The 14,859-nt window shown below is 37.4% G+C and overlaps 1 protein-coding gene across 9 annotated transcripts in view; it reads left to right on the top strand.

Moving 5' to 3' along the window:
- Positions 1-14,859, top strand: part of FHIT (fragile histidine triad diadenosine triphosphatase) — a 1,524,027-nt gene that overhangs the window by 432,269 nt on the left and 1,076,899 nt on the right. For 7 of the 9 annotated variants that reach the window (XR_009492299.1, XR_009492298.1, NM_001040646.1 and 4 more), the window contains 1 exon segment: positions 142-235. The gene's annotated coding sequence lies outside the window, so the exon portion shown is untranslated. 9 annotated transcript variants of the gene reach the window in all.

Genomic DNA, 14,859 nt, shown 5'->3' on the forward strand with positions numbered 1-14,859 from the left:
GCTTTTATTTTACCCTTTCAACAGTACCAATGCAGTCCTGTTTGCTCAGTATTCATGCTGAATGTCCCTAATGAAGCTGTACCTATAAGCCATCTGGATCACTGCAGAAATGATCATCTGAATTTCTCTTTTCTGATGTAGGTATTCCAGGACTGCCAACCTGCCGAACAGCCTCTGCAGAAACTCCGTGCACCCTTCTGTTGAGCACTCTGAGGAAGTAACAGTCTTCAGGCAGGTAGTGTTTACTTAATTTCAGATTTTTTTCATAGAATTAGGCATACCTGACTTACTATGGACATCTGTATCATAGCAGTAAGATTCCTATGTACACATAAAATAGAACCCTTAAACAGGTAGAATTTCAGGGCTCGATTTCCGTAGAGAATTTAGCCTCTCCTGACTTCTATTTGTAGCGGCCATTTAAAACTCAGGGTATAAATATTATGTCAGTTAAATAAGGAGTGATGACTTTACTTTTTGAAGAAAGCATTACCTTCCCTTTTATGAAATGTAGTCTAACTATTGCCTGATTGACATCTATTATGTTAGTCTCCCCCCACCAGACAGTTACACATATTTAATAATTTTTGTGTGTAAAAAGTAAGGTTAAACAGTTACATAGTCGAGTTGTTAGGCTTTACGTGGTTTTGAGAATGATCCTGGAGATGAGATGGCATTAGTAGTGGCAGGAGGTCACATCTGACATGAAATGTACCTCCTAAAATGGCAATGGATTGTTCTTGGTCAGAGGAAGTTCTAGTGGCATTTGCTGGGACAGTGAAGAATATATCTTATAAAAAAGACTTGCGGATAGGACAAAGTAATTACTCATCTTTGTATGTATTTGAATGATTTCACTGGATACATTTAATATGCATTTTTAAAAATAGCAATAAAGGACTGGAAATACGTGAATATGGGCAATACTTCCCTGGCATGATATCAGTGGACAGTGTTCATTTAAACCCTTCCTGGAACTCATATGTACATCCCCCTTTCCTCTTCTCTCATTCCTTCTCATCTTTATTCCACTCACAGTATCTCCCCATTCCAAAGTCTCAGCTAACAATTTAGCATGTGTAATAAATATAAATATTGAACAGCCCCATGTGTCAGAACACAAACATTTATTATGCTTTCAGTCACGATCCATTCTCTTGTTTCCATTTTACATTGTCTGCCTTCTAGTCTCTCGTATTCCACAGTTGTTTAAAACTTATAGATTTATGCAAAGTTTACAAAATCGGGCAAGACTATCCCTCAAATGTGTAGGGCTGTGACACATTGCTGTGTTTTCTAGAAATACTCACCAAATGCAGATTATGGAGGGATGAGTCAGACATCTTCACTTCTTGATGGCCCTGACTTCTTTCTGGTGAATCACCTTCCTGTCTAGAGGGTTTTTCTGGAAGATGAAGAAGGCTTAAGGATGGTAAATGAAATGAGCTGAAATGGAACCCTGGTGTGAGTTTTGCACAGAATTGTTTGATCCTTGTGTTATGGTTCTGGTTAGTGTTTTTGAGCCCTGAAGCAAAGCTCTTTTTAACATGAAAGCTGTCAATATGAAATATATAGATCTAAAAGAGGAGTATTTTAATATTAATTATTAGCAGAAGGAGGAATTGCATTCTATAACTTTGACTTTTAGCATCTCCACCTATTTCTCTTTGCTTAGAAAGACTTCCCTTTTCTCTCTTCATAGTAAAAGGCATGTCCTTCATGATTCTGAAGACCTATACTTCACTGTTTCTTTTCTTTAAGGAGACTGACAGGTTTCTGCCATTTGCTGTGTAATCTCGGTTAACTCATTTCACCTCTCTGAACTCTGGTATCTTCCTCCAAAATATGGGGCTAATTATGGGAACTGCCTCACAGAATGCTTATGAAGGATTAAATGGCAATTATTATAAAGGGATAAGCAAGATACTTGGCATACAGAAGCTCTTAAGAGATGGTAAGGACTATTATGGGAAGGAAATGTGCACTTACTGATTCTGTATCACTGACTAAGGATATTATTTTCAATATCCTGTTTCTCATAGGATATTACCTATTGCAGTTTTCAATGAGGCAAGATATAGAGATATCTGAGATCAAAAAACTAGGGTAAAATAAATAACGTGGCAAAGTACCATGTAGATTATCTCCGGTAGTCATGAACCCGTATAAGCCTCATTGCTTTGGGATTAAATGCTGCCAGTGTTACTGCCAGATCTGATTAATGTTTTATCATTTTATCATTTAACTTTATGCTGTACTTTCATTCCACATCTTCTCATGTACTTGGCAGGGTGATCAAGGAAGCTCTGACTTATGTTTCTACCTAAAACCAAAACCAAATATCACTAGGTGAGGTAGTGAATGAAGGTTAAATATTTTGAGAGGAACTGGGAGGTGCAAAAGAGTGTTTCCTAAACGTTTTTCACTTGTTTCCACTTCTAGTATGGCTAAGTATGTGCTGTTGAACCTGGTATCTTCACATATAGAAACTGTAAAGTATGCGAGAAAAACTACCTGACAACCCTAGAGAGTCAAAATAAGTAGGTAGATTCTGAAAGGAACTTCAGATTCAAAACTTAGAAGCAGGCTCAGTGCAGAATGATTTCCCCATTTTATGGCTTTTTCGACTGAGGGTATGCATGGTGAGGTTAATGTCACTTCGGGTGACTAACTCCAGTAGAAAAACCACAATCTTTTTAGTTTGAAGACCCCAGGAACAGGGTTCAGTGCAACAACAGCCCCTGGAAAATGAAGCTAGAATACTGTTTTTAAATTAATAATTTTATTTATTTGTTTTTGGCTGTGCTGGGTCTTTGTTGTTGCAGACTTTCTCAGTTGCGGCAAGTGGGGGCCACTCTTTGTTGTGGTGTAGGAGGTTCTCATTGAGGTGGCTGCTCTTGTTGTAGAGCAGAGGCTCTAGGACACATGAGCTTCAGTAGCTTCAACACAGGAGCCCAGCATTTCAGCTCCCAGGCTCTAGAGCACGCTCAATAGTTGAGGGTCGTGTGCTTGGTTCCTCTGTGGCATGTGGGATCTTCCTGAACCAGAGATCGAATCTGTGTCTCCTGTATTGGCAGGTGGATTCTTTACCACTGAGCCACCAGGGAAGCCCTTAAGCTAGAATTCTGGAAAGCGGAAAGGTGGATGAGGAAGCTCCCAATTCCGTGTAAAAATAAAACCCAAAGTTTTGACTGACTCCTGAATCATGAATGTGTGGAGCAGATACAAGCTGCTGCTAAGTCGCTTCAATCGTGTCTGACTCTGTGAGACCCCATAGACGGAAGCCCACCAGGCTCCCCCGTCCCTGGGATTCTCCAGGCAAGAACACTGGAGTGGGTTGCCATTTCCTTCTCCAATGCATGAAAGTGAAAAGTGAAAGGGAATTCGCTCAGTCGTGTCCGACTCTTAGCGACACCATGGACTACAGCCTACCAGGCTCCTCCGTCCATGGGATTTTCCAGGCAAGAGTACTGGAGTGGGGTGCCATTGCCTTCTCCGAGATACAAGCTAGCACAGCTGGAGATGAAAGAACTGAACTGAAGTTTGAGCTGCCACCCAAGAGATAGTTTTCACCTTGTATATAATCAAATTAATTGCTTGCTAAAACAAACAAATCAGTACTCTTCACAGAATTCGAACAGATTTTAGAGTCTTTGCTTCAAAATATTTGCATCATACATTCACATAATACAATCCCAAATTATATAAGATATGAAGAACCAAAAAAATGTGACCCCTTCTGAAGATAAAAGTCTAATTCCAAGATGACCCAAAGGTGGGAATTAGCAAAGATTTTAAAACAGCGTTTATAACCATACTCAATGAGGCTAGAAAGGTACACTCACAATGAGTAAAAAATATAGTAAATGGAAACTACAAAAAAGAAACAAATGGAGATTCCAGAACTGAAAATATATTTGAAATAAAAATTCACTGAACTACATCCATTGGAAATAATAGAAGGTGTCAATGAACCTAAAGATAGAACAGAAGCAAATTTTATTCTTAAGAACAGAAAGAAAAGAGTTTTTTTAATTTTTTAATTGTTGGTCATACTCCACTGTATGTGGGAACTTAGTTCCCTGACTAGGGATTGAACCCACATCCCCTGCACTGGAAGGTGGAGTTTTAACCTCTGGACCACTGGGTAAGTCCCAGAAGAAAGATTTAAAAAACTAAAGAATAACAAATAGAGCCTCAGAGATCTATGTAACATAAGTAAAAATGTCTAACATATATGTAATTGGAGTCTCAGAAGAAGACAAGAAAGAGAATGGTAAAGGAAAATATTTGAAGAAATAATGGCCACGTTTTTTTAAAATTTGATGAAATGTATACATTTACAGATCCAGAAACTCAGTGAACTTCAAACAAGATTAATTTGAAGAAAACTGTACCTATGCACATCATATTCTGTTGGACACCAACAGTAAAGAGAAAATTTTGATAGTGGTCAGAGAAAATGGCAGGTTACCTTCCAGGACACTGTACTTCAAATCAGCACTGCCTTCTTATCAGTAACTATAGAGTCTAGGAAAAGTGAAATGATATTTTTTAAGTACAGAGAAGGAAAAAGAAAAATCCTGTTAACCCAGAAATCTATGTATAGTGAAAATATCCTTTGAGACTGAAGACAAATTAAAGACATTTTCAGATAAAAGTAAGCTAAGAGAATTCATTGCCAGCAGACCTACAACACAAGAAATGCTAAAGGAAGTTATTCAAGCTGAAGTGCGATAACACCAGATGGAATCTTAAATCTTCAAGAATGAATCAAGAATATCAGAAATTGTAAATATGAAAGAGTATTTTCATCTCAGTATCTTTAAAATGCACAGAAAATTAAAAAGCCAAATCATAACACTGCCTTGTGATACTTATAATGTACTATATGTAGATATCATATGTAAGATAATTATAACATAAATAATGAGGGGGGTACATATTAAATGGACTTATATAATTGTATAGTTTTCAATTTTATACGGGGTGGTAATGAAATGAACTCTTAAGTAGACTGTGAAAGCTCAAAAATGTATATTTTAATGCTTAGAAAAATAACTGAAAATCCAGTAGATAAAGTAGAATCCTAAGCACTTTAAAAATTATTCAAAAAGAATGCAGGAAAGATTGAACAGAGAACAAAAAGCAGAAGAGGCAAAAGGAAACCAAGCAATGAAATTGTAGCTGTAAGTGCAACCATATCATGTTAATCATATTTATTTATATTGAATGATTTTATTGTTCCATTGCTCAGTTGTGTCAGACTCTTTGCAACATGGTGGACTGCAGCCAGGCTTCATATAGAATGTTAATGTTGCACACTGGCTTTGGAACTCAAATAAAGGCCCTTTCATGTTGGGTGAAAATCTTGGTAGATTGGACCTAGGGTGGTGTTTGGAGAGAGATCAAGCCATGAGCCTTTGATGTGGGGGCACTGACTCCAAGACCCCAGACAACCAGAGAACTAACCCTAGGGAATATCAAATAGTGAGAACGCACACAAAGGAAACCACTTGAATACAAGACCTGGCATCACCCAACCACCAGCAGCACCCTGTGCATGACAACCTCATTTAAACAACAAACAAAACAAAAATATAAACCCAGTCATCAGCAGACAGGATTACCACCTCACTCACCCTTGCCCATCAGAGGAAAAACAAACAAACAAAAACTCAACACAAATCTCACCCTATAGAAAGCTTACAGAAACCACTGGACCAACCTTAGGAGGGCAGAAACCAAAAGGAAGAAAGAATTCAGCCTTGAAGCCTGGGAAAAGGAGACCTCAAACACAGTAAGATAAAAAAAATAATGAAAAGGCAGATAAATACTACACAAATGAAGGAACAAACTGGAAACACAGAAGTCCAAATAAATGAAGAGGAAATAGCCAAACTACCTGAAAAAGAATTCAGAATAATGATAGTAAAGATGATCAAAATCCTTGAAAACAAAATGGAGAAAATGCAATAATCAATTAACTAAGATCTAGAAGAATTGAAGAATAAACATAGAGTCAAACAACACACCTACTGAAATTAAAAATACTCTATAAGTAACGAATAGCAGAATATCTGAAGCAGAAGAATAGATCAGTGAGCTGGAAGATAAAATGGTGAAGATAACTTCTGAAGAGCAGAATAAAGTAAAAAGAATGAAAAGAACTGAGGACAGTCTCGGAGACCTCTGGGGCAATATCAAATGCACCAACATTCGAATTATATGGGTCCCAGAAGAAGAAGAGAAAAAGAAAGGTATGAGAAAATTTTTGAAGAAATCATAGTTGAAAATTTCCCCAACATGGAAAAGGAAATAGTCACTCAACTCCAAGAGTCACAAAGAGTCCCATACAGGATAAACCTAAGGAGAAACATGCCAAGATACATACTAATCAAACTAACAAAGACTAAATACAAAGAAAGAATATTAAAAGCAGCAAGGGAGAAGCAACAAATAACATACAAGGGAAACCCCATATGCTTAACAGCTGATCTTTCAGCAGAAACTCTGCAGGCCGGAAGGGAATGGCAAGATATATAAAGTACTGAAAGGGAAAAATCTACAGCCAAGATTACTGCACCCAGAAAGGATCTCATTCAAAATTGATGGAGAAATAAGCTTTTCAGACAAGCAAAAATTAAGAAAATTGAGTACCACCAAACCATCTTTACAACAAATGTTAAAGGGACTTATATAGTCAAGAAATACAAGAGAAGATAAAAGATCTACAAAATCAACCACAAACAATTAAGAAAATGGTAATAGGAACATATATATCAATAATTACTTTAAATGAAAATGGACTAAATGCTCCAACCAAAAGACATACACTGGCTGAATAGATACAAAAACAAGACCCATTTATATGCTATCTACAAGAAACCCACTTCAGACCTAAAGACACGTATAGACTGAAAGTGAGAGGATGGAAAAATATATTCCATGCAAATGGGAAGCAAAAGAAAGCTGGAGTAGCAATCCTCACATAAAACAAAATAGATCTTAAAGAAGATTACAAGAGATAAGGAAGGACACTACATAATGATCAAGGGATCAATCCAAGAGGAAGACATAACAATTGTAAATATCTATGCACCCAACATAGGAGCATCTCAATACATAAGACAAACAATAAGAGACATAAAAGGAGAAATTGACAGTAACACAATAATAGTAGGAGACTTTAACACCCCACTCACACCAATGGACAGATCATCAAAACAGAAAATTAGTAAGGAAACTCAAGTCTTAAATGATACATTAGATGAAATGGATCTCATTGATATCTTCAGGACATTCCATCCAAATGCAAAGAATATACCTTCTTCTCAAGTGCACCTGGGACATTCTCCAGGATAGACCACATCTTGGGTCACAAATCAAACCTCAGTAAATTTAATAAAATTGAAATCATATCAAGCATCTTCTCTGACCACAATGCTATGAGACTAGATATCAATTATAGGAGCAACACGAACACATGAAGATTAAACAACATGTTTCTAAATAACCAACAGGTTATTGAAGAAATCAAAAAGGAAATAAAAAAATTTCTAGAAACAAATGACAATGAAAACATGACAACTCAAAACTTATGGGATGCAGCAAAAACAGTTCTAAGAGGGAAGTTTATAGCAATACAATCCTACCTCAAGAAAGAAGAAAAACATCGACTAGACAAGCTAACTTTACACCTAAAACAACTGGGAAGAGAAGAAGAAAAAAACTCTCCAAATTAGTAAAAGGAAAGAAATCATAAAGATCCCAACAGAAATAAATGAAAAAGAAATGAAAGAAACAGTAGTAAAGATTAATAAAACTAAAAGCTGTTTCTTTGAGAAGACAAAGGTGACAAGCCTTTAGCCAAACTCATCAAGAAAAAAGAGAGAAGAATCAAATCAACAAAATTAGAAATGAAAAAAGAGAGGTTACAACAGACAATGCAGAAATACAAAGGATTATAAGAGATAATTGTGAACAATCATATGGCATTAAAATGGATAGCCTGGAAGAAATGGACAGATTCTTAGAAAAGTTCAATCTTCTAGGACTGAACCAGGAAGAAATAGAAATTATGAACAACCCAGCTTCAAGCATTGAAATTGAAGCTGTGATCAAAAATCTCCCAAAAAACAAAAGCCCAGGACCAGATGGCTTCACAGGATAATTCTATCAAACATTTATAAAAGACCTAATGCCTATCCTTCTAAAACTTTCAGAAAATTGCAGAGGAAGGAACAGTTCCAAACTCATTCTACAAGGCCACTATCACCCTGATACCAAAACCAGACAAAGACAACACACAAAAAAGAAACTACAGGCCAATATCACTGATGAATATAGATGCAAAAATCCACAACAAAATTTTAGCAAACAATTTAGGAACACATCAAAAAGCTGATACACCATGATCAAGTTGGTTTTATTCCAGGAATGCAAGGATTCTTCAATATACACAAATCAATCAATGTGATACACCATATCAACAAATTGAAAGATAAAAAATGTATGATAATCTTTTTCTAGATACAGAAAAAGCCTTTGACAAAATTCAGCACCCATTTATAATTAAAACTCTTAAAAAAAATATGGACACCTAAGGAACCTACCCTGGTGGCTCAGAGGTTAAAGTGTCTGCCTGGAGTGCAGGAGACCTGGGTTCGATCCCTGGGTTGGGAAGATCCCCAGGAGAAGGAAATGGCAACCCACCCCAGTACTCTTGCCTGGAGAATCCCATGGAGGGAGGAGCCTGGTAGGCTACAGTCCATGGGGTCACATAGTAAAGGCCATACATGATAAGCCTACAGCAAGCATTATACTCAATGGTGAAAAACTGAAAGCATTCCTCCTAAGATCAGGAGCAAGACAAAGGTGTCCACTTTCACCACTGTTATTCAGCATAGTTCTGAAAGTTCTAGCTACAGCAATCAGAGAAGACAAAAAGTAAATAAATAAAAGGAATCCAGATTGGAAAAGAAGAAGTAAAGCTCTCACTGTTTGCAGATAACATGATACTGTAAACAGAAAACCCTAAAGATAGTATCAGAAAATTACTAGAGCTAATCAGTGAAGTTAGCAAAGTTGCAGGGTACAGAATCAATACACAGAAATCACTTGCATTTCTATATACTAACAATGAAAAATCAGAAAGAGAAATTAAGGAATCAATCCCATTCACCATTGCAAGAAAAAGAATTAAATACCTAAGAATAAACTTACCTAAGGAGAGAAAAGAACTGTACACAGAAAATTATAAGACACTAATGAAAGAAATCAACGATGACATAAACAGATGGAGAGATATTCCACGTTCCTGGGTAGGAAGAATCAATACTGTGAAAATGACTATACTACCAAATGCAATCTACAGATTCAATATGACCCCTATCAAATTACCAGTAGCAGTTTTCACAGAACTAGAACAAAAATTTCACAAGTCATATGGAAACACAAAAGACCCCGAATAGCCAAAGCAGTCTTGAGAAAGAAGAATGGAGCTGGAGGAATCAACCTTCCTGACTTCAGATTCTACTACAAAACTACGGTCATCAAGACAGTATGGTACTGGCACAAAAACAGAAATATAGACCAATGGAACAAGGCAGAAAACCCAGAAATAAACCCATGCACCCATGGGTACCTTATTTTTGACAAAGAAGGCAAGAATATACAATGGGGCAAAGACAGCCTCTTCAGTAAATGGTGCTGGGTAAACTGGACAGCTACATGTGAAAGAATGAAATTAGAATACTTCCTAACACCAAACACAAAGATAAACTCAAAATGGATTAAAGACCTAAATGTAAGACCAGAAACTATAAAACTCGTAGAGGAAAACATAGGCAGAATACTTGATGACATAAATCCAAACAAGATTCTCTATGATCCACCTCCTAGAGTAACGGAAATAAAAACAAAAGTAAACAAGTGGAACCTGATTAAACTTAACAGCTTTTGCACAGCAAAGGAAACTATAAGCAAGGTGAAAAGACAACCTGCACAATGAGAGAAAATAGTAGCGAATGAAACAACTGACAAAGGATTAACTTCCAAAATATACAAGCAGCTCATACAACTCAGTACCAGAAAAACAAACAACCCAATCAAAAAGTGGGAAAAAAACCTAAACAGACATTTCTCCAAAGAAGACATATAAATGGCTAACAAACACATGAAAAGATGCTCAACATTGCTCATTATTAGAGAAATGCAAATCAAAACTACAATGAGATATCACCTTACACCCGTCAGAATGGCCATCGTCAAAAAGTCTCAAACAGTAAATGCTGGAGAGGGTGTGGAGAAAAGGGAACACTCTTGCACTGTTGGTGGGAATGTAAATTGATACAGCCACTGTGGAAGACAGTATGGGGATTCCTTTAAAACTAGGAATAAAACCACCATATGACCAGCAATCCCACTCCTAGGCATATACCCTGAGGAAACCGAAATTGAAAGAGACACATGTATCCCATTGTTCATTACAGCACTATTTACAATAACTAGAACATGGAAGCAACCTAGATGTCCATTGACAGATGAATGGATAAAGAAGTTGTGGTACATATACACAATGGAATATTACTCAGCCATAAAAAGGAATGCATTTCAGTCAGTTCTGATGAGGTAGATGAACCTTAGAACCTATTATACAAAGTAAAGTGAGTCAGAAAGAGAAAGATAAATATCATATTCTAATGCATATATATGGAATCTAGAAAAATGGTATTGAAGAATTTATTTTCAGGGCAGCAGTGGAGAAACAGACATAGAGAATAGAGTTGTGGACATGGGCATAGGGGAGGAGAGGGTCAGATGTATAGAAAGAGTAACATGGAATCTTACATTACCATATGTAAAATAGATAGCCAATGGGAATTTGATGTGTAGCTCAGGAAACTCAAGTAGGGGCTCTGTATCAATCTAGAGGAGTGGGATGGGGTGGGAGATGGGAGGGAGAGTCAAAAGGGAGGAGACATATGTGTGCTGCTGCTGCTGCTAAGTCGCTTCAGTCATGTCTGACTCTGTGCGACCCCATAGACGGCAGCCCACCAGGCTCCCCCGTCCCTGGGATTCTCCAGGCAAGCACACTGGAATGGGTTGCCATTTCCTTCTTCAATGCATGAAAAGTGAAAGTGAAGTCACTCAGTCGTGTCCGACTCCTAGCGACCCCATGGACTGCAGATATATGTGTACCTATGGCTGATTCATGTTGAGGTTTGACAGGACACAATAAAATTCTGTAAAGCAATTATCCTTCAATAAAAAAATAAAAAAGAGAAAAATGATAATGGACTAAATAATTAAAAATCAGAGTTTATCAGGATGGATTAAAAAACAAGAACAACTATTTTTTGTTGAGATAAATTTTAAATATAAAGATACAGTTAAGTTGAAAGTAAATTGATGGAAAAAAGTACACCATAGTAAAAGCAGAAGAAGTCTATATTAGTATCAGAAAAATTAAACTTTAAGGCAAAAAGTATTACCACAGTTAAGGTGTGTTTGATAATAATAAATAGGTCATTACATTAAGATAATAATTATATGTGAGTGTTTATACCTGATAAAGTTCCAGTGAGGTTACTTTGAGTATTTTTGAGTCTAAAATTTTTTGAGGATAATCCAATTGTAAGTTAAGAGACACAGGTTGCTCATCACTTTAGGGTAGCGACTGTTTCATAAAATTGTGGCATCAAAGCTCAACACAAGTGCAAGCAAAAGCATAGCTGGAGAGTATAGATATCTGTATGTCTATACATATATGAGAGGGTCCCTAGACTGGACCAAGTGACACACATCCAAGTTATTACTAGCTCCATTATTAGCCAGCTAAGAAATAGCTACCTTATTTGTGATGGTTTATAGACAATTTAAAAATAAGATTAATTATATATATATATATATAATTATAGTATATTAATATAAAATCAGGAAAGAATTCCACCAGTGACTATTGCTAAGAGGAGTGTAAGTATACTCTAAGCACACAAATGCACACCTGGGTTTTCTGGCAGGGAGAGCAAAGAGGGAAACAGGAAATTTCAAATTCGTATGATCAGAAAAGTTAAAACATTTCAGAAATTTTTCATGTGATCTTAAAGATCCCTTCCTGTATTTGAGATTTTATAAAATTGGGGTAATAACGTCTACCTTTCATAATCTTGGTAGGAATGATTGAGACCACACTGGTATATAAGTATTATCTTACTGTTGTCTTTATATAACTCCAATAAACATGCATGGTAGAAATCTAAGGAATCTGACTGTAGTTAACTTAAAACTCCAGAGTCTGCACTTCTGTAGCTTATCTAGTTACTATTTATGTGTGTCCCTATGTGGTCAATAACCATGAGAAGTATGTTACAGTCTTCTACGTACAAAGTAGGTGTTATAAATGAGTAAATTAGGAAACAGCCTCAGGGAAGTGATGTCACTTGACCAAGGCACTGTATAAATGTTTTAAGTCAAAATTTGAACCCCTTTCTCTACATCACCAAAGCCTGCTTTACTTTTACTACATTATACTGCTTCTAGGTCTTCCCATGTGGTGCTAGTGGTAAAGAACCTGTCTGCCAATGCAGGAGACACAGGAGATGCGGGATAGGTCCCTGGATGGGGAACATCCCTTGGAGGAGGGTGTGCAACCCACTTCAGTATTCTTGCCTGTAGAATCCCATGGACAGAGGAACCCAGCAGGCTATAGTCTGTAGGGTCACAAAGAGTTGGACATGATTGAAGTGACAGCATGCATATACTGCTTCTAAAATATTGAATGAGTTTAACAGTATTGGTATTATTCCCAAGAAATATTCCAATGTATAAAGCAGTCGTTGTGAAGAACTGGCACATAGTGCATTAGAATTCATGTGGTATGAAATCACCAATGGAGTCATGACTCAGAAGGCTCCATAGACCCCTGCCAGCATCTAAATATCTATATTTTGCATCTTAAAAAATAATTTCTTCAAGATTTGAGGACTTGGAGAGTGACAGAGAGTAAGGTCACCCTGGAACCAATAATGACAGCTTTGCCAATACAGTTGGAATGTTTTTTAACTGTAAAGCTTATTTAATGAAAAGAGACCCCCAAAACCTTTTTACTAATGTGTGGTGCTCTCTTGTCAGTTTGAAATGAACCAACTGTCAGCCTGCCAATTACCATGCATACAGTATATGCTCATTAAATCACGCACTGTGAGTTTCTTCAGGTTGGCAAACTGGTTAATCGAAAAAAAAATATGTAGTGTTGCTCTTACAGTAAAGAGGCAGGAATCAAAAAAATGGAGCGCTTACTCTTAATATTTCGGAGTTTGCTTTTAAGTGCAGCCAGAAACTGTTCTGTTTTACAGTTTTGATTAAAGGATTGTTCCTTCTGCATCTTTTTTGGTTTTGTTTATAATTCAAACACTGTAATTATAATGGAGTTGCTTTTATAATAGAGCTACTAAATCATTCTGCCAGCAGATGAAAACCCAAGTAAAGGGCTCAATTTTTTGTGCTGCAGCTGTAAGGCCAACTTGGGTGTGTTGGGGTTGAAACAAACCGGGAATGGAAGATGGGTTTTAGCTTTGCTAAATCTCTGCTGTGGTATTTTCATTTTAGGAGATTTAGGCCTTATCATCACTTCAGTGGGTGAGTTAATCCCTTTTGAGAGCTGACACCCTTAGGCTCTCATAGCCTATGATAATTAGGCTGTTTGATTTGTTGTATGGTAGCTCTAAAAAATACCAGTGCCCAAGCTCAACCCTGAATATTCATTGAAAAGACTGATGTTGAAACTGAAGTACCAATATTTCTGCCACCTGATATGAAGAGCTGATTCACTGGAAAAGACCCTGATACTGGGAAATATTGAGGGCAAGAGGAGAAAAGGGTGGCAGAGGATGAGATGGTTGGATGGCATCACTGACTCAATGGACATGAGTTTGAGCAAACTGGGGGAAGATAGTGAAGGACAGGGAAAACTTGTGTGCTGCAGTCCATGGGGTCTCAAAGAGTCAGACTCAACTTAGTGACTAAACAACAACAAGCTCCGCCCCAGATCAAATAAATCAGAATCCTTGTGGGGGAGGGAGTGGCTAACTGTTTTTAGAAGCTCCCCAGGCTTCCCTAGTGGCTCACTTGGTAAAGAATCTGCCTGCAGTGCTGAAGACCCAGGTTCAATCCTGGGTCTGGAAGGTCTCCTGGAGAAGGCAATGGTAACCCACTCCAGTATTCTTGCCTGGAGAATTCTAAGGACAGAGGAGCTGGTGGGCTACAGTCCATGGGGTCGCAAAGAGGCAGACACGACTGAATGACTAACACACTTAAGGTTATTCTAATAGGAGCCAGGGCTGAGAGAGACAGGCCTAAATTGACTCGACTTGTCCAGCATTTCAATTCGTCTGATTCAGCAGGTCTTATCATCAACCACAAGGCATCAACCAGTGGCTTAGCAACCAATAAACCCTGCAAGGTTTCAGAGGGTTAAAAACTGTGGTTTCTGAGCTCCACTTATATCTATGCAATGAGATTCTTTGGAGTCAGGACCTAGGAATCTCCATTTTTAACCAGAGGTCCTAGGTGATTCTTATGTACTAAGATACGAGAATTTTCCAAAAGCAAGATGATCTTTGAAAGTGAAGATGAGTGGAACTTCAGAGGAAAGTGCATAAATTACAGTAAAATCAGGGTAGGCTTTGAAAAAAAAAAAAACAGGAATTTTGGCACACCCATTTAGGCTAACTGGGATTGCTCATGTTATAATAGCATTAGCCTTTTTGGTGGTAGGAGGGGTAACCTCCCACACCATCACCATCACCATCTAGTACCATGTTAGACCCAGGAATGCACAGACACTTCATAGCTTCT

This window comes from Bos taurus, chromosome 22, assembly GCF_002263795.3.
Source record: "Bos taurus isolate L1 Dominette 01449 registration number 42190680 breed Hereford chromosome 22, ARS-UCD2.0, whole genome shotgun sequence".
Taxonomy (NCBI): domain Eukaryota; kingdom Metazoa; phylum Chordata; class Mammalia; order Artiodactyla; family Bovidae; genus Bos; species Bos taurus.